Source organism: Rhinoderma darwinii, chromosome 3 (genome assembly GCF_050947455.1).
Source record: "Rhinoderma darwinii isolate aRhiDar2 chromosome 3, aRhiDar2.hap1, whole genome shotgun sequence".
NCBI lineage: Eukaryota > Metazoa > Chordata > Amphibia > Anura > Rhinodermatidae > Rhinoderma > Rhinoderma darwinii.
Window position 1 is genome coordinate 368715151 of NC_134689.1, and position 22697 is coordinate 368737847.

Here is a 22697-nt window from a genome sequence, read left to right on the forward strand (position 1 = left end):
ACAGCCACATTACTCTCCATGCCCTCTTAGCCATTCGGAATACAACCATGGAAACCACAATTCATTTATTGCCTCTTAATAATGCCCCAAGACAAACAAAATGCTCTCATGACAACTACCACATTCCCAAACACAATGCCCATTTTAATACCACATCTCCAACTAAGTCACAATGCCCTCATTGTTCACTTTACCAGTCACAATCCCAACACAAATATCACAATGCCTCCAAAAAAGTCACAATGTCCTCATGACAGCCACACTATCCCTAATTCCCAGTCACGATGTTACCATAAAAGCCACAATGTCCTCTGACAACAACAATCACGGAATGCATCGTATTACAGCAACAATGTCTTCAATGCTAATTACAATTCCGCGAGGACAGACCCTATGCCCTCAATTCTCCCTATGCCAGCCACAATACCCTCCATACCAGCCAAAAATTTCCCATTGGGGAAGTGGAGATGGTGATGAATGTGTATGTTGGAATGTAAATGCAGTGCACCCATGTGTAGAACACAAAGGCATTTACAATGCCCTTAAATATCTATAGCCAATATATGTACTACTAGACATATATCCTTATATACCGGGAAGGTATTACCACACCTCTGAAAGTCCAGAGCTAGAAACTAGCCTGATAATTATCAGTAATTAATAATAATATTAATTACCAGTCATTTGATTCCTCTATTGCCGCTGTCTGGAGGATTCCATATCTTGCTTCTCTTCACTTTCAAATAGACACCTAGAAAAAAAAAATCAAGAAAGAGGTGTGATAATACATTCCTGGTATATGCTATAGATGTATTGGAAACAGTAAAGAGATTTTAGTGTGCCTAGTTTCTAATGAAACCCCCAAATATTTTAAGGGCCAATTAAACCCTTTCTGTGATACATTCTGAGGAGCCAAATTAGAGATCCAACCTCAAGTCTTCCTATCCAAGAGTATGCACAAACCACCCCATCTTGACTAGAAGCTATAAGTAGGATATAATCAACTCTGATCACAATCCCAAAATTAGTCACCAATCACATCAAAGATCAGATGTCTAGAAGAAATAGCACTCTCCTCCACATCTGTATAAAACAGAAAACCATTCTACAATCTATTCAGTGGACCATTTACAACTCATATATGACATGGGCCTAAATGTGACCTAGAGAGGACACAATATAGCTATTATCAGTCATCATGAAGAATATCACACATTCAACAAAAACCTCACATGCGCCAGGTTAAGACACAAAGTGATATCACCAGTAGCGAAAATAGCTAGATGCTGACTTGCAACTTGTGGCCAAATCACTAGAGAGGCAAAGAAAATTAGACACATCAACTATACTGTGCCACTCATAGTAAAAAAAGAAACATCGTCCACGCAAACCCTAAATCAAAAAGCGACGACAGTCACAATTTTCCAATGACAGACAAAATGCACCTACGACAGCTACATTGTCCCACCACATCTAAATGGCTCCAATGACAGCCACAAATTCCTCAGTGCCAGCCACATTTCCCGCACATGACAACCACAAAGTCATCAATGCCCCCTATGCAAATCACCATGCCTTCAATACCTGCTAAGCCAACCAAAATTCCCACATGACAACCGTAGTGCCTGCCGTGCCAGCTACAAGACCTTAAAAAAAGCCACAATGCTTTTCAGGTTAGCCACAATGCACTCACAACACCCACAATGTACCTTATTCCAGCTACAATGCGCCATGCCAGCCACAAGGTTCTTATAATAGCCACATTATGCCCCATGTCATTTACATGGTCTCCTAAGTCACTAAAACCCCATGACACCCCCATTGATCCCATGACACACGCAATCTACGTTATCTCCACAAAAATGCCTTAATGGCAGAAACCACGCTGGCAGTGGCCACTATGCCAGCCACAAAGTCCCCATGCCAGCTACAGTGTACTTTATCCCAGCAGCAATTCCGGTGATACCCCTTATCCAAGCTACAATGACCACCCAAATGTCCTTTATTCAACACACAATGGCCTCAGTATCTATATGCAAACTACAATTAACCACATGACAGCCACAAAGCTCCCATGTAAGGCACAATGCGCCAATGACAATGACATTGCGCTCAATGACACCAAGGTATTTACAATGCCCAATGCTGGCAATAATGCTCCTATAAGAGTGACTATGACCTCATGAAACCCACAATGTCATTTATAAGGGACACAATGCCACTATGACAGTCAAATGCCCTCCATGACAGCCACAAAGCCACCAGAAAATCAACAATCATGCGACCACAATGTACTTTATCCATGCAACAATGCTGTCAATGCCCCTTATGCCAGCCTGAAGGCCAAAATGGAAAGCACCAAATGTCAATGCTCCTTTGCAAGCCACTATGCCTTTATTAAAGCCACAATGAACTCACTTTCCCCTTTGCTAACCAAGACATGACAGACACAAGTCCCCGTGCCAGCCATAATGACACCTGAAAGCCACAATATCCTCATGACACTCGCTATGTCCCATATCCCAGTCATAATATCCTCAATGTTAGCCACAACTTCCTCCCTGCCAGCCAACCACAAAGCCCCCATTACATCCAATACCAGGTGACAGCCATAATGCTTCTAACCAATATCCCATATGGCAGCTAAAATGTCCCCATGACAGATACAAAGTCCAGTGTCCCTTATTCCTTTCACAATGCCCCTTATCCAAACCACATTGCTCTCAATGCCGCCTAAGTTAACTGCAATACAACCATGACAGCCAAAATGGCTTCAATAGCCCTATGACAACTACAATGCCCCATGACAGTCATTATGCCAGGAGCCACAATGCCACTATGCGAGCCACAATGTACTTTAGCGCAGATACAGTGCTGCAATGCCTCTTATGCCAGCCCCAATGCCCCCATGATCGTAAATTGTCCTCCATGCCAACCACTGTGCTCTAAATGCCAGCTAAATTGCCCCCATGAAATCAACAATGTCCCATTTCCCAGTCAAAATGCAGCCATGACATCTGCAAGGTCCACAATGTCCCTTATCCCAGCCACTATGCTCCATGATAATCTAATGCTCTCAATGCCAGCCATATTGTCCTCAATGCTCCCTAAGCCAACATCAATAGAACCAGGACAACTAAAATGCCCCATGACAACCACTATGTCCTCATTGTCCACTTTACCAGACACAATGCTTACCTAAAATCCACAATGCCCCCCCATGACAGCCACTATCCCCAAATTACTCATATGCGAGCCACAATGCCCTAAGTGCCAATTACAAATTTATCGAACAACCAGAAAGTCCTCAATTCTATCTATGCCAGCATCAATGCCACCACAAACGCCACATTGCACTCCATATCAGCCACAATGGCCTGAATGCCTTTTTTGCATACCTCAATGTTCCCATGACAACTACAAAGTCCCTATGTCAACCACAATTCCTCCTATGGCAGCAATGCCCAAGTGCCAGCCACAGTGTTCCTCTGGAGCCATTATGCCCACATGTCTGCCACACTGTCCCTGAGCCCAGCCACAATATCTCCATTACAGCCACAATGTTCTCAATTCCCCTTTTGCCAACGAAAATGAAGAAATGGCACAATGCCCTCCATGCCTTTCACAATGAAATTAATAGCCCTATTCCAACTAGATTGCCCCCATTCTATGCACAATGCCCCTAATGCAAGAAGCAATGCCCACAGAACACCCACTATATATCTTATCCAAATAGCCAAATACCAGCCACAATGGCTCCCATTCAAGCAACAATGCACTCATAAGAGCCACTATGCCCCCATGACATCCACAATGTCCCTTATCCCAGCTACAATAGCTCTATTACAGCCACAAGTCCCACAATGCCAGCCACATTATCCTTAATGCCCCCTTAGCCGTCCCACAATGCCAGCCACATTATCCTTAATGCCCCCTTAGCTATTCGGAATACAACCATGACAACCACAATTCACTTATTGCCTCTTAAGAGAACCATAATGCCCCAAGACAAACAAAATGATTTCATGACAACTACCACTTTCCCAAACATAATGCCCATTTTAATACCACATCTCCAACTAAGTCACAATGCCATCTAATGACAGCAACAATACCTTCAATGCTAATTACAATTCCGTGAGGACAGTTACAATGTCCACATGACACCGGCTATATGTCTTTTCCAAATAGCCAAATACCAGCCACAATGGCTCCCATTCATGCAACAATGCACTCATGAGAGCCACTATGCCACATGACATCCACAATGTCCCTTATCCCAGCCACAATATCTCTATTACAGCCACAAGTCCCTCAATGACAGCCACATTACTCTCCATGCCCTCTTAGCCATTCGGAATACAACCATGGCAACCACAATTCATTTATTGCCTCTTAATAATGCCCCAAGACAAACAAAATGCTCTCATGACAACTACCACATTCCCAAACACAATGCCCATTTTAATACCACATCTCCAACTAAGTCACAATGCCCTCATTGTTCACTTTACCAGTCACAATCCCAACACAAATATCACAATGCCTCCAAAAAAGTCACAATGTCCTCATGACAGCCACACTATCCCTAATTCCCAGTCACGATGTTACCATAAAAGCCACAATGTCCTCTGACAACAACAATCACGGAATGCATCGTATTACAGCAACAATGTCTTCAATGCTAATTACAATTCCGCGAGGACAGACCCTATGCCCTCAATTCTCCCTATGCCAGCCACAATACCCTCCATACCAGCCAAAAATTTCCCATTGGGGAAGTGGAGATGGTGATGAATGTGTATGTTGGAATGTAAATGCAGTGCACCCATGTGTAGAACACAAAGGCATTTACAATGCCCTTAAATATCTATAGCCAATATATGTACTACTAGACATATATCCTTATATACCGGGAAGGTATTACCACACCTCTGAAAGTCCAGAGCTAGAAACTAGCCTGATAATTATCAGTAATTAATAATAATATTAATTACCAGTCATTTGATTCCCCTATTGCCGCTGTCTGGAGGATTCCATATCTTGCTTCTCTTCACTTTCAAATAGACACCTAGAAAAAAAAAATCAAGAAAGAGGTGTGATAATACATTTCTGGTATATGCTATAGATGAATTGGAAACAGTAAAGAGATTTTAGTGTGCCTAGTTTCTAATGAAACCCCCAAATATTTTAAGGGCCAATTAAACCCTTTCTGTGATACATTCTGAGGAGCCAAATTAGAGATCCAACCTCAAGTCTTCCTATCCAAGAGTATGCACAAACCACCCCATCTTGACTAGAAGCTATAAGTAGGATATAATCAACTCTGATCACAACCCCAAAATTAGTCACCAATCACATCAAAGATCAGATGTCTAGAAGAAATAGCACTCTCCTCCACATCTGTATAAAACAGAAAACCATTCTACAATCTATTCAGTGGACCATTTACAACTCATATATGACATGGGCCTAAATGTGACCTAGAGAGGACACAATATAGCTATTATCAGTCATCATGAAGAATATCACACATTCAACAAAAACCTCACATGCGCCAGGTTAAGACACAAAGTGATATCACCAGTAGCGAAAATAGCTAGATGCTGACTTGCAACTTGTGGCCAAATCACTAGAGAGGCAAAGAAAATTAGACACATCAACTATACTGTGCCACTCATAGTAAAAAAAGAAACATCGTCCACGCAAACCCTAAATCAAAAAGCCACGACAGTCACAATTTTCCAATGACAGACAAAATGCACCTACGACAGCTACATTGTCCCACCACATCTAAATGGCTCCAATGACAGCCACAAATTCCTCAGTGCCAGCCACATTTCCCGCACATGACAACCACAAAGTCATCAATGCCCCCTATGCAAATCACCATGCCTTCAATACCTGCTAAGCCAACCAAAATTCCCACATGACAACCGTAGTGCCTGCCGTGCCAGCTACAAGACCTTAAAAAAAGCCACAATGCTTTTCAGGTTAGCCACAATGCACTCACAACACCCACAATGTACCTTATTCCAGCTACAATGCGCCATGCCAGCCACAAGGTTCTTATAATAGCCACATTATGCCCCATGTCATTTACATGGTTTCCTAAGTCACTAAAACCCCATGACACCCCCATTGATCCCATGACACACGCAATCTACGTTATCTCCACAAAAATGCCTTAATGGCAGAAACCACGCTGGCAGTGGCCACTATGCCAGCCACAAAGTCCCCATGCCAGCTACAGTGTACTTTATCCCAGCAGCAATGCCGGTGATACCCCTTATCCAAGCTACAATGACCACCCAAATGTCCTTTATTCAACACACAATGGCCTCAGTATCTATATGCAAACTACAATTAACCACATGACAGCCACAAAGCTCCCATGTAAGGCACAATGCGCCAATGACAATGACATTGCGCTCAATGACACCAAGGTATTTACAATGCCCAATGCTGGCAATAATGCTCCTATAAGAGTGACTATGCCCTCATGAAACCCACAATGTCATTTATAAGGGACACAATGCCACTATGACAGTCAAATGCCCTCCATGACAGCCACAAAGCCACCAGAAAATCAACAATCATGCGACCACAATGTACTTTATCCATGCAACAATGCTGTCAATGCCCCTTATGCCAGCCCGAAGGCCAAAATGGAAACCACCAAATGTCAATGCTCCTTTGCAAGCCACTATGCCTTTATTAAAGCCACAATGAACTCACTTTCCCCTTTGCTAACCAAGACATGACAGACACAAGTCCCCGTGCCAGCCATAATGACACCTGCAAGCCACAATATCCTCATGACACTCGCTATGTCCCATATCCCAGTCATAATATCCTCAATGTTAGCCACAACTTCCTCCCTGCCAGCCAACCACAAAGCCCCCATTACATCCAATACGACGTGACAGCCATAATGCTTCTAACCAATATCCCATATGGCAGCTAAAATGTCCCCATGACAGATACAAAGTCCAGTGTCCCTTATTCCTTTCACAATGCCCCTTATCCAAACCACATTGCTCTCAATGCCGCCTAAGTTAACTGCAATACAACCATGACAGCCACAATGGCTTCAATAGCCCTATGACAACTACAATGCCCCATGACAGTCATTATGCCAGGAGCCACAATGCCACTATGCGAGCCACAATGTACTTTAGCGCAGACACAGTGCTGCCAATGCCTCTTATGCCAGCCCCAATGCCCCCATGATCGTAAATTGTCCTCCATGCCAGCCACTGTGCTCTAAATGCCAGCTAAATTGCCCCCATGAAATCAACAATGTCCCATTTCCCAGTCAAAATGCAGCCATGACATCTGCAAGGTCCACAATGTCTCTTATCCCAGCCACTATGCTCCATGATAATCTAATGCTCTCAATGCCAGCCATATTGTCCTCAATGCTCCCTAAGCCAACATCAATAGAACCAGGACAACTAAAATGCCCCATGACAACCACTATGTCCTCATTGTCCACTTTACCAGACACAATGCTTACCTAAAATCCACAATGCCCCCCATGACAGCCACTATCCCCAAATTACTCATATGCGAGCCACAATGCCCTAAGTGCCAATTACAAATTTATCGAACAACCAGAAAGCCCTCAATTCTATCTATGCCAGCATCAATGCCACCACAAACGCCACATTGCACTCCATATCAGCCACAATGGCCTGCATGCCTTTTTTGCATACCTCAATGTTCCCATGACAACTACAAAGTCCCTATGTCAACCACAATTCCTCCTATGGCAGCAATGCCCAAGTGCCAGCCACAGTGTTCCTCTGGAGCCATTATGCCCACATGTCTGCCACACTGTCCCTGAGCCCAGCCACAATATCTCAATTACAGCTACAATGTTCTCAATTTCCCTTTTGCCAACGAAAATGAAGAAATGGCACAATGCCCTCCATGCCTTTCACAATGCCATTAATAGCCCTATTCCAACTAGATTGCCCCCATTCTACGCACAATGCCCCTAATGCAAGAAGCAATGCCCACAGAACACCCACTATATATCTTATCCAAATAGCCAAATACCAGCCACAATGGCTCCCATTCAAGCAACAATGCACTCATAAGAGCCACTATGCCCCCATGACATCCACAATGTCCCTTATCCCAGCTACAATAGCTCTATTACAGCCACAAGTCCCACAATGCCAGCCACATTATCCTTAATGTCCCATTAGCCGTCCCACAATGCCAACCACATTATCCTTAATGCCCCCTTAGCCATTCGGAATACAACCATGACAACCACAATTCACTTATTGCCTCTTAAGAGAACCATAATGCCCCAAGACAAACAAAATGATTTCATGACAACTACCACTTTCCCAAACATAATGCCCATTTTAATACCACATCTCCAACTAAGTCACAATGCCATCTAATGACAGCAACAATGCCTTCAATGCTAATTGCAATTCTGCGAGGACAGTTACAATGTCCACATGACACCGGCTATATGTCTTTTCCAAATAGCCAAATACCAGCCACAATGGCTCCCATTCATGCAACAATGCACTCATGAGAGCCACTATGCCACATGACATCCACAATGTCCCTTATCCCAGCCACAATATCTCTATTACAGCCACAAGTCCCTCAATGACAGCCACATTACTCTCCATGCCCTCTTAGCCATTCGGAATACAACCATGGCAACCACAATTCATTTATTGCCTCTTAATAATGCCCCAAGACAAACAAAATGCTCTCATGACAACTACCACATTCCCAAACACAATGCCCATTTTAATACCACATCTCCAACTAAGTCACAATGCCCTCATTGTTCACTTTACCAGTCACAATCCCAACACAAATATCACAATGCCTCCAAAAAAGTCACAATGTCCTCATGACAGCCACACTATCCCTAATTCCCAGTCACGATGTTACCATAAAAGCCACAATGTCCTCTGACAACAACAATCACGGAATGCATCGTATTACAGCAACAATGTCTTCAATGCTAATTACAATTCCGCGAGGACAGACCCTATGCCCTCAATTCTCCCTATGCCAGCCACAATACCCTCCATACCAGCCAAAAATTTCCCATTGGGGAAGTGGAGATGGTGATGAATGTGTATGTTGGAATGTAAATGCAGTGCACCCATGTGTAGAACACAAAGGCATTTACAATGCCCTTAAATATCTATAGCCAATATATGTACTACTAGACATATATCCTTATATACCGGGAAGGTATTACCACACCTCTGAAAGTCCAGAGCTAGAAACTAGCCTGATAATTATCAGTAATTAATAATAATATTAATTACCAGTCATTTGATTCCTCTATTGCCGCTGTCTGGAGGATTCCATATCTTGCTTCTCTTCACTTTCAAATAGACACCTAGAAAAAAAAAAATCAAGAAAGAGGTGTGATAATACATTCCTGGTATATGCTATAGATGTATTGGAAACAGTAAAGAGATTTTAGTGTGCCTAGTTTCTAATGAAACCCCCAAATATTTTAAGGGCCAATTAAACCCTTTCTGTGATACATTCTGAGGAGCCAAATTAGAGATCCAACCTCAAGTCTTCCTATCCAAGAGTATGCACAAACCACCCCATCTTGACTAGAAGCTATAAGTAGGATATAATCAACTCTGATCACAATCCCAAAATTAGTCACCAATCACATCAAAGATCAGATGTCTAGAAGAAATAGCACTCTCCTCCACATCTGTATAAAACAGAAAACCATTCTACAATCTATTCAGTGGACCATTTACAACTCATATATGACATGGGCCTAAATGTGACCTAGAGAGGACACAATATAGCTATTATCAGTCATCATGAAGAATATCACACATTCAACAAAGACCTCACATGCGCCAGGTTAAGACACAAAGTGATATCACCAGTAGCGAAAATAGCTAGATGCTGACTTGCAACTTGTGGCCAAATCACTAGAGAGGCAAAGAAAATTAGACACATCAACTATACTGTGCCACTCATAGTAAAAAAAGAAACATCGTCCACGCAAACCCTAAATCAAAAAGCCACGACAGTCACAATTTTCCAATGACAGACAAAATGCACCTACGACAGCTACATTGTCCCACCACATCTAAATGGCTCCAATGACAGCCACAAATTCCTCAGTGCCAGCCACATTTCCCGCACATGACAACCACAAAGTCATCAATGCCCCCTATGCAAATCACCATGCCTTCAATACCTGCTAAGCCAACCAAAATTCCCACATGACAACCGTAGTGCCTGCCGTGCCAGCTACAAGACCTTAAAAAAAGCCACAATGCTTTTCAGGTTAGCCACAATGCACTCACAACACCCACAATGTACCTTATTCCAGCTACAATGCGCCATGCCAGCCACAAGGTTCTTATAATAGCCACATTATGCCCCATGTCATTTACATGGTCTCCTAAGTCACTAAAACCCCATGACACCCCCATTGATCACATGACACACGCAATCTACGTTATCTCCACAAAAATGCCTTAATGGCAGAAACCACGCTGGCAGTGGCCACTATGCCAGCCACAAAGTCCCCATGCCAGCTACAGTGTACTTTATCCCAGCAGCAATTCCGGTGATACCCCTTATCCAAGCTACAATGACCACCCAAATGTCCTTTATTCAACACACAATGGCCTCAGTATCTATATGCAAACTACAATTAACCACATGACAGCCACAAAGCTCCCATGTAAGGCACAATGCGCCAATGACAATGACATTGCGCTCAATGACACCAAGGTATTTACAATGCCCAATGCTGGCAATAATGCTCCTATAAGAGTGACTATGCCCTCATGAAACCCACAATGTCATTTATAAGGGACACAATGCCACTATGACAGTCAAATGCCCTCCATGACAGCCACAAAGCCACCAGAAAATCAACAATCATGCGACCACAATGTACTTTATCCATGCAACAATGCTGTCAATGCCCCTTATGCCAGCCTGAAGGCCAAAATGGAAAGCACCAAATGTCAATGCTCCTTTGCAAGCCACTATGCCTTTATTAAAGCCACAATGAACTCACTTTCCCCTTTGCTAACCAAGACATGACAGACACAAGTCCCCGTGCCAGCCATAATGACACCTGAAAGCCACAATATCCTCATGACACTCGCTATGTCCCATATCCCAGTCATAATATCCTCAATGTTAGCCACAACTTCCTCCCTGCCAGCCAACCACAAAGCCCCCATTACATCCAATACCAGGTGACAGCCATAATGCTTCTAACCAATATCCCATATGGCAGCTAAAATGTCCCCATGACAGATACAAAGTCCAGTGTCCCTTATTCCTTTCACAATGCCCCTTATCCAAACCACATTGCTCTCAATGCCGCCTAAGTTAACTGCAATACAACCATGACAGCCACAATGGCTTCAATAGCCCTATGACAACTACAATGCCCCATGACAGTCATTATGCCAGGAGCCACAATGCCACTATGCGAGCCACAATGTACTTTAGCGCAGATACAGTGCTGCCAATGCCTCTTATGCCAGCCCCAATGCCCCCATGATCGTAAATTGTCCTCCATGCCAACCACTGTGCTCTAAATGCCAGCTAAATTGCCCCCATGAAATCAACAATGTCCCATTTCCCAGTCAAAATGCAGCCATGACATCTGCAAGGTCCACAATGTCCCTTATCCCAGCCACTATGCTCCATGATAATCTAATGCTCTCAATGCCAGCCATATTGTCCTCAATGCTCCCTAAGCCAACATCAATAGAACCAGGACAACTAAAATGCCCCATGACAACCACTATGTCCTCATTGTCCACTTTACCAGACACAATGCTTACCTAAAATCCACAATGCCCCCCCATGACAGCCACTATCCCCAAATTACTCATATGCGAGCCACAATGCCCTAAGTGCCAATTACAAATTTATCGAACAACCAGAAAGTCCTCAATTCTATCTATGCCAGCATCAATGCCACCACAAACGCCACATTGCACTCCATATCAGCCACAATGGCCTGAATGCCTTTTTTGCATACCTCAATGTTCCCATGACAACTACAAAGTCCCTATGTCAACCACAATTCCTCCTATGGCAGCAATGCCCAAGTGCCAGCCACAGTGTTCCTCTGGAGCCATTATGCCCACATGTCTGCCACACTGTCCCTGAGCCCAGCCACAATATCTCCATTACAGCCACAATGTTCTCAATTCCCCTTTTGCCAACGAAAATGAAGAAATGGCACAATGCCCTCCATGCCTTTCACAATGAAATTAATAGCCCTATTCCAACTAGATTGCCCCCATTCTACGCACAATGTCCCTAATGCAAGAAGCAATGCCCACAGAACACCCACTATATATCTTATCCAAATAGCCAAATACCAGCCACAATGGCTCCCATTCAAGCAACAATGCACTCATAAGAGCCACTATGCCCCCATGACATCCACAATGTCCCTTATCCCAGCTACAATATCTCTATTACAGCCACAAGTCCCACAATGCCAGCCACATTATCCTTAATGCCCCCTTAGCCGTCCCACAATGCCAGCCACATTATCCTTAATGCCCCCTTAGCCATTCGGAATACAACCATGACAACCACGATTCACTTATTGCCTCTTAAGAGAACCATAATGCCCCAAGACAAACAAAATGATTTCATGACAACTACCACTTTCCCAAACATAATGCCCATTTTAATACCACATCTCCAACTAAGTCACAATGCCATCTAATGACAGCAACAATACCTTCAATGCTATTTACAATTCCGTGAGGACAGTTACAATGTCCACATGACACCGGCTATATGTCTTTTCCAAATAGCCAAATACCAGCCACAATGGCTCCCATTCATGCAACAATGCACTCATGAGAGCCACTATGCCACATGACATCCACAATGTCCCTTATCCCAGCCACAATATCTCTATTACAGCCACAAGTCCCTCAATGACAGCCACATTACTCTCCATGCCCTCTTAGCCATTCGGAATACAACCATGGCAACCACAATTCATTTATTGCCTCTTAATAATGCCCCAAGACAAACAAAATGCTCTCATGACAACTACCACATTCCCAAACACAATGCCCATTTTAATACCACATCTCCAACTAAGTCACAATGCCCTCATTGTTCACTTTACCAGTCACAATCCCAACACAAATATCACAATGCCTCCAAAAAAGTCACAATGTCCTCATGACAGCCACACTATCCCTAATTCCCAGTCACGATGTTACCATAAAAGCCACAATGTCCTCTGACAACAACAATCACGGAATGCATCGTATTACAGCAACAATGTCTTCAATGCTAATTACAATTCCGCGAGGACAGACCCTATGCCCTCAATTCTCCCTATGCCAGCCACAATACCCTCCATACCAGCCAAAAATTTCCCATTGGGGAAGTGGAGATGGTGATGAATGTGTATGTTGGAATGTAAATGCAGTGCACCCATGTGTAGAACACAAAGGCATTTACAATGCCCTTAAATATCTATAGCCAATATATGTACTACTAGACATATATCCTTATATACCGGGAAGGTATTACCACACCTCTGAAAGTCCAGAGCTAGAAACTAGCCTGATAATTATCAGTAATTAATAATAATATTAATTACCAGTCATTTGATTCCTCTATTGCCGCTGTCTGGAGGATTCCATATCTTGCTTCTCTTCACTTTCAAATAGACACCTAGAAAAAAAAAAATCAAGAAAGAGGTGTGATAATACATTCCTGGTATATGCTATAGATGTATTGGAAACAGTAAAGAGATTTTAGTGTGCCTAGTTTCTAATGAAACCCCCAAATATTTTAAGGGCCAATTAAACCCTTTCTGTGATACATTCTGAGGAGCCAAATTAGAGATCCAACCTCAAGTCTTCCTATCCAAGAGTATGCACAAACCACCCCATCTTGACTAGAAGCTATAAGTAGGATATAATCAACTCTGATCACAATCCCAAAATTAGTCACCAATCACATCAAAGATCAGATGTCTAGAAGAAATAGCACTCTCCTCCACATCTGTATAAAACAGAAAACCATTCTACAATCTATTCAGTGGACCATTTACAACTCATATATGACATGGGCCTAAATGTGACCTAGAGAGGACACAATATAGCTATTATCAGTCATCATGAAGAATATCACACATTCAACAAAGACCTCACATGCGCCAGGTTAAGACACAAAGTGATATCACCAGTAGCGAAAATAGCTAGATGCTGACTTGCAACTTGTGGCCAAATCACTAGAGAGGCAAAGAAAATTAGACACATCAACTATACTGTGCCACTCATAGTAAAAAAAGAAACATCGTCCACGCAAACCCTAAATCAAAAAGCCACGACAGTCACAATTTTCCAATGACAGACAAAATGCACCTACGACAGCTACATTGTCCCACCACATCTAAATGGCTCCAATGACAGCCACAAATTCCTCAGTGCCAGCCACATTTCCCGCACATGACAACCACAAAGTCATCAATGCCCCCTATGCAAATCACCATGCCTTCAATACCTGCTAAGCCAACCAAAATTCCCACATGACAACCGTAGTGCCTGCCGTGCCAGCTACAAGACCTTAAAAAAAGCCACAATGCTTTTCAGGTTAGCCACAATGCACTCACAACACCCACAATGTACCTTATTCCAGCTACAATGCGCCATGCCATCCACAAGGTTCTTATAATAGCCACATTATGCCCCATGTCGTTTACATGGTCTCCTAAGTCACTAAAACCCCATGACACCCCCATTGATCACATGACACACGCAATCTACGTTATCTCCACAAAAATGCCTTAATGGCAGAAACCACGCTGGCAGTGGCCACTATGCCAGCCACAAAGTCCCCATGCCAGCTACAGTGTACTTTATCCCAGCAGCAATTCCGGTGATACCCCTTATCCAAGCTACAATGACCACCCAAATGTCCTTTATTCAACACACAATGGCCTCAGTATCTATATGCAAACTACAATTAACCACATGACAGCCACAAAGCTCCCATGTAAGGCACAATGCGCCAATGACAATGACATTGCGCTCAATGACACCAAGGTATTTACAATGCCCAATGCTGGCAATAATGCTCCTATAAGAGTGACTATGCCCTCATGAAACCCACAATGTCATTTATAAGGGACACAATGCCACTATGACAGTCAAATGCCCTCCATGACAGCCACAAAGCCACCAGAAAATCAACAATCATGCGACCACAATGTACTTTATCCATGCAACAATGCTGTCAATGCCCCTTATGCCAGCCTGAAGGCCAAAATGGAAAGCACCAAATGTCAATGCTCCTTTGCAAGCCACTATGCCTTTATTAAAGCCACAATGAACTCACTTTCCCCTTTGCTAACCAAGACATGACAGACACAAGTCCCCGTGCCAGCCATAATGACACCTGAAAGCCACAATATCCTCATGACACTCGCTATGTCCCATATCCCAGTCATAATATCCTCAATGTTAGCCACAACTTCCTCCCTGCCAGCCAACCACAAAGCCCCCATTACATCCAATACCAGGTGACAGCCATAATGCTTCTAACCAATATCCCATATGGCAGCTAAAATGTCCCCATGACAGATACAAAGTCCAGTGTCCCTTATTCCTTTCACAATGCCCCTTATCCAAACCACATTGCTCTCAATGCCGCCTAAGTTAACTGCAATACAACCATGACAGCCACAATGGCTTCAATAGCCCTATGACAACTACAATGCCCCATGACAGTCATTATGCCAGGAGCCACAATGCCACTATGCGAGCCACAATGTACTTTAGCGCAGATACAGTGCTGCCAATGCCTCTTATGCCAGCCCCAATGCCCCCATGATCGTAAATTGTCCTCCATGCCAACCACTGTGCTCTAAATGCCAGCTAAATTGCCCCCATGAAATCAACAATGTCCCATTTCCCAGTCAAAATGCAGCCATGACATCTGCAAGGTCCACAATGTCCCTTATCCCAGCCACTATGCTCCATGATAATCTAATGCTCTCAATGCCAGCCATATTGTCCTCAATGCTCCCTAAGCCAACATCAATAGAACCAGGACAACTAAAATGCCCCATGACAACCACTATGTCCTCATTGTCCACTTTACCAGACACAATGCTTACCTAAAATCCACAATGCCCCCCCATGACAGCCACTATCCCCAAATTACTCATATGCGAGCCACAATGCCCTAAGTGCCAATTACAAATTTATCGAACAACCAGAAAGTCCTCAATTCTATCTATGCCAGCATCAATGCCACCACAAACGCCACATTGCACTCCATATCAGCCACAATGGCCTGAATGCCTTTTTTGCATACCTCAATGTTCCCATGACAACTACAAAGTCCCTATGTCAACCACAATTCCTCCTATGGCAGCAATGCCCAAGTGCCAGCCACAGTGTTCCTCTGGAGCCATTATGCCCACATGTCTGCCACACTGTCCCTGAGCCCAGCCACAATATCTCCATTACAGCCACAATGTTCTCAATTCCCCTTTTGCCAACGAAAATGAAGAAATGGCACAATGCCCTCCATGCCTTTCACAATGAAATTAATAGCCCTATTCCAACTAGATTGCCCCCATTCTACGCACAATGTCCCTAATGCAAGAAGCAATGCCCACAGAACACCCACTATATATCTTATCCAAATAGCCAAATACCAGCCACAATGGCTCCCATTCAAGCAACAATGCACTCATAAGAGCCACTATGCCCCCATGACATCCACAATGTCCCTTATCCCAGCTACAATATCTCTATTACAGCCACAAGTCCCACAATGCCAGCCACATTATCCTTAATGCCCCCTTAGCCGTCCCACAATGCCAGCCACATTATCCTTAATGCCCCCTTAGCCATTCGGAATACAACCATGACAACCACGATTCACTTATTGCCTCTTAAGAGAACCATAATGCCCCAAGACAAACAAAATGATTTCATGACAACTACCACTTTCCCAAACATAATGCCCATTTTAATACCACATCTCCAACTAAGTCACAATGCCATCTAATGACAGCAACAATACCTTCAATGCTATTTACAATTCCGTGAGGACAGTTACAATGTCCACATGACACCGGCTATATGTCTTTTCCAAATAGCCAAATACCAGCCACAATGGCTCCCATTCATGCAACAATGCACTCATGAGAGCCACTATGCCACATGACATCCACAATGTCCCTTATCCCAGCCACAATATCTCTATTACAGCCACAAGTCCCTCAATGACAGCCACATTACTCTCCATGCCCTCTTAGCCATTCGGAATACAACCATGGCAACCACAATTCATTTATTGCCTCTTAATAATGCCCCAAGACAAACAAAATGCTCTCATGACAACTACCACATTCCCAAACACAATGCCCATTTTAATACCACATCTCCAACTAAGTCACAATGCCCTCATTGTTCACTTTACCAGTCACAATCCCAACACAAATATCACAATGCCTCCAAAAAAGTCACAATGTCCTCATGACAGCCACACTATCCCTAATTCCCAGTCACGATGTTACCATAAAAGCCACAATGTCCTCTGACAACAACAATCACGGAATGCATCGTATTACAGCAACAATGTCTTCAATGCTAATTACAATTCCGCGAGGACAGACCCTATGCCCTCAATTCTCCCTATGCCAGCCACAATACCCTCCATACCAGCCAAAAATTTCCCATTGGGGAAGTGGAGATGGTGATGAATGTGTATGTTGGAATGTAAATGCAGTGCACCCATGTGTAGAACACAAAGGCATTTACAATGCCCTTAAATATCTATAGCCAATATATGTACTACTAGACATATATCCTTATATACCGGGAAGGTATTACCACACCTCTGAAAGTCCAGAGCTAGAAACTAGCCTGATAATTATCAGTAATTAATAATAATATTAATTACCAGTCATTTGATTCCTCTATTGCCGCTGTCTGGAGGATTCCATATCTTGCTTCTCTTCACTTTCAAATAGACACCTAGAAAAAAAAAAATCAAGAAAGAGGTGTGATAATACATTCCTGGTATATGCTATAGATGTATTGGAAACAGTAAAGAGATTTTAGTGTGCCTAGTTTCTAATGAAACCCCCAAATATTTTAAGGGCCAATTAAACCCTTTCTGTGATACATTCTGAGGAGCCAAATTAGAGATCCAACCTCAAGTCTTCCTATCCAAGAGTATGCACAAACCACCCCATCTTGACTAGAAGCTATAAGTAGGATATAATCAACTCTGATCACAACCCCAAAATTAGTCACCAATCACATCAAAGATCAGATGTCTAGAAGAAATAGCACTCTCCTCCACATCTGTATAAAACAGAAAACCATTCTACAATCTATTCAGTGGACCATTTACAACTCATATATGACATGGGCCTAAATGTGACCTAGAGAGGACACAATATAGCTATTATCAGTCATCATGAAGAATATCACACATTCAACAAAGACCTCACATGCGCCAGGTTAAGACACAAAGTGATATCACCAGTAGCGAAAATAGCTAGATGCTGACTTGCAACTTGTGGCCAAATCACTAGAGAGGCAAAGAAAATTAGACACATCAACTATACTGTGCCACTCATAGTAAAAAAAGAAACATCGTCCACGCAAACCCTAAATCAAAAAGCCACGACAGTCACAATTTTCCAATGACAGACAAAATGCACCTACGACAGCTACATTGTCCCACCACATCTAAATGGCTCCAATGACAGCCACAAATTCCTCAGTGCCAGCCACATTTCCCGCACATGACAACCACAAAGTCATCAATGCCCCCTATGCAAATCACCATGCCTTCAATACCTGCTAAGCCAACCAAAATTCCCACATGACAACCGTAGTGCCTGCCGTGCCAGCTACAAGACCTTAAAAAAAGCCACAATGCTTTTCAGGTTAGCCACAATGCACTCACAACACCCACAATGTACCTTATTCCAGCTACAATGCGCCATGCCATCCACAAGGTTCTTATAATAGCCACATTATGCCCCATGTCGTTTACATGGTCTCCTAAGTCACTAAAACCCCATGACACCCCCATTGATCACATGACACACGCAATCTACGTTATCTCCACAAAAATGCCTTAATGGCAGAAACCACGCTGGCAGTGGCCACTATGCCAGCCACAAAGTCCCCATGCCAGCTACAGTGTACTTTATCCCAGCAGCAATTCCGGTGATACCCCTTATCCAAGCTACAATGACCACCCAAATGTCCTTTATTCAACACACAATGGCCTCAGTATCTATATGCAAACTACAATTAACCACATGACAGCCACAAAGCTCCCATGTAAGGCACAATGCGCCAATGACAATGACATTGCGCTCAATGACACCAAGGTATTTACAATGCCCAATGCTGGCAATAATGCTCCTATAAGAGTGACTATGCCCTCATGAAACCCACAATGTCATTTATAAGGGACACAATGCCACTATGACAGTCAAATGCCCTCCATGACAGCCACAAAGCCACCAGAAAATCAACAATCATGCGACCACAATGTACTTTATCCATGCAACAATGCTGTCAATGCCCCTTATGCCAGCCTGAAGGCCAAAATGGAAAGCACCAAATGTCAATGCTCCTTTGCAAGCCACTATGCCTTTATTAAAGCCACAATGAACTCACTTTCCCCTTTGCTAACCAAGACATGACAGACACAAGTCCCCGTGCCAGCCATAATGACACCTGAAAGCCACAATATCCTCATGACACTCGCTATGTCCCATATCCCAGTCATAATATCCTCAATGTTAGCCACAACTTCCTCCCTGCCAGCCAACCACAAAGCCCCCATTACATCCAATACCAGGTGACAGCCATAATGCTTCTAACCAATATCCCATATGGCAGCTAAAATGTCCCCATGACAGATACAAAGTCCAGTGTCCCTTATTCCTTTCACAATGCCCCTTATCCAAACCACATTGCTCTCAATGCCGCCTAAGTTAACTGCAATACAACCATGACAGCCACAATGGCTTCAATAGCCCTATGACAACTACAATGCCCCATGACAGTCATTATGCCAGGAGCCACAATGCCACTATGCGAGCCACAATGTACTTTAGCGCAGATACAGTGCTGCCAATGCCTCTTATGCCAGCCCCAATGCCCCCATGATCGTAAATTGTCCTCCATGCCAACCACTGTGCTCTAAATGCCAGCTAAATTGCCCCCATGAAATCAACAATGTCCCATTTCCCAGTCAAAATGCAGCCATGACATCTGCAAGGTCCACAATGTCCCTTATCCCAGCCACTATGCTCCATGATAATCTAATGCTCTCAATGCCAGCCATATTGTCCTCAATGCTCCCTAAGCCAACATCAATAGAACCAGGACAACTAAAATGCCCCATGACAACCACTATGTCCTCATTGTCCACTTTACCAGACACAATGCTTACCTAAAATCCACAATGCCCCCCCATGACAGCCACTATCCCCAAATTACTCATATGCGAGCCACAATGCCCTAAGTGCCAATTACAAATTTATCGAACAACCAGAAAGTCCTCAATTCTATCTATGCCAGCATCAATGCCACCACAAACGCCACATTGCACTCCATATCAGCCACAATGGCCTGAATGCCTTTTTTGCATACCTCAATGTTCCCATGACAACTACAAAGTCCCTATGTCAACCACAATTCCTCCTATGGCAGCAATGCCCAAGTGCCAGCCACAGTGTTCCTCTGGAGCCATTATGCCCACATGTCTGCCACACTGTCCCTGAGCCCAGCCACAATATCTCCATTACAGCCACAATGTTCTCAATTCCCCTTTTGCCAACGAAAATGAAGAAATGGCACAATGCCCTCCATGCCTTTCACAATGAAATTAATAGCCCTATTCCAACTAGATTGCCCCCATTCTACGCACAATGTCCCTAATGCAAGAAGCAATGCCCACAGAACACCCACTATATATCTTATCCAAATAGCCAAATACCAGCCACAATGGCTCCCATTCAAGCAACAATGCACTCATAAGAGCCACTATGCCCCCATGACATCCACAATGTCCCTTATCCCAGCTACAATATCTCTATTACAGCCACAAGTCCCACAATGCCAGCCACATTATCCTTAATGCCCCCTTAGCCGTCCCACAATGCCAGCCACATTATCCTTAATGCCCCCTTAGCCATTCGGAATACAACCATGACAACCACGATTCACTTATTGCCTCTTAAGAGAACCATAATGCCCCAAGACAAACAAAATGATTTCATGACAACTACCACTTTCCCAAACATAATGCCCATTTTAATACCACATCTCCAACTAAGTCACAATGCCATCTAATGACAGCAACAATACCTTCAATGATATTTACAATTCCGTGAGGACAGTTACAATGTCCACATGACACCGGCTATATGTCTTTTCCAAATAGCCAAATACCAGCCACAATGGCTCCCATTCATGCAACAATGCACTCATGAGAGCCACTATGCCACATGACATCCACAATGTCCCTTATCCCAGCCACAATATCTCTATTACAGCCACAAGTCCCTCAATGACAGCCACATTACTCTCCATGCCCTCTTAGCCATTCGGAATACAACCATGGCAACCACAATTCATTTATTGCCTCTTAATAATGCCCCAAGACAAACAAAATGCTCTCATGACAACTACCACATTCCCAAACACAATGCCCATTTTAATACCACATCTCCAACTAAGTCACAATGCCCTCATTGTTCACTTTACCAGTCACAATCCCAACACAAATATCACAATGCCTCCAAAAAAGTCACAATGTCCTCATGACAGCCACACTATCCCTAATTCCCAGTCACGATGTTACCATAAAAGCCACAATGTCCTCTGACAACAACAATCACGGAATGCATCGTATTACAGCAACAATGTCTTCAATGCTAATTACAATTCCGCGAGGACAGACCCTATGCCCTCAATTCTCCCTATGCCAGCCACAATACCCTCCATACCAGCCAAAAATTTCCCATTGGGGAAGTGGAGATGGTGATGAATGTGTATGTTGGAATGTAAATGCAGTGCACCCATGTGTAGAACACAAAGGCATTTACAATGCCCTTAAATATCTATAGCCAATATATGTACTACTAGACATATATCCTTATATACCGGGAAGGTATTACCACACCTCTGAAAGTCCAGAGCTAGAAACTAGCCTGATAATTATCAGTAATTAATAATAATATTAATTACCAGTCATTTGATTCCCCTATTGCCGCTGTCTAGAGGATTCCATATCTTGCTTCTCTTCACTTTCAAATAGACACCTAGAAAAAAAAAATCAAGAAAGAGGTGTGATAATACATTCCTGGTATATGCTATAGATGTATTGGAAACAGTAAAGAGATTTTAGTGTGCCTAGTTTCTAATGAAACCCCCAAATATTTTAAGGGCCAATTAAACCCTTTCTGTGATACATTCTGAGGAGCCAAATTAGAGATCCAACCTCAAGTCTTCCTATCCAAGAGTATGCACAAACCACCCCATCTTGACTAGAAGCTATAAGTAGGATATAATCAACTCTGATCACAATCCCAAAATTAGTCACCAATCACATCAAAGATCAGATGTCTAGAAGAAATAGCACTCTCCTCCACATCTGTATAA

The 22697-nt window shown here is 43.3% G+C and overlaps 2 long non-coding RNA genes across 11 annotated transcripts in view; both read right to left on the bottom strand.

The window, feature by feature from the left end:
* The window catches only part of LOC142749986 (uncharacterized), a 239287-nt gene extending 229900 nt beyond the window's left edge, over window positions 1-9387 (bottom strand). For all 10 annotated transcript variants that reach the window (XR_012882539.1, XR_012882543.1, XR_012882544.1 and 7 more), the window contains exons 1-3: window positions 9318-9387; window positions 4998-5071; window positions 678-751 (exon numbers count right to left, since the gene is read on the bottom strand). This is a non-coding gene — a long non-coding RNA (uncharacterized LOC142749986). The remainder of the gene's footprint in view (window positions 1-677; window positions 752-4997; window positions 5072-9317) is intronic.
* A 4255-nt stretch (window positions 9388-13642) lies between these two features.
* LOC142748267 (uncharacterized) overlaps window positions 13643-22697 on the bottom strand; it is a 47148-nt gene continuing 38093 nt past the window's right edge. The window contains exons 4-5 of the long non-coding RNA XR_012882210.1: window positions 17962-18035; window positions 13643-13713 (exon numbers count right to left, since the gene is read on the bottom strand). This is a non-coding gene — a long non-coding RNA (uncharacterized LOC142748267). The remainder of the gene's footprint in view (window positions 13714-17961; window positions 18036-22697) is intronic.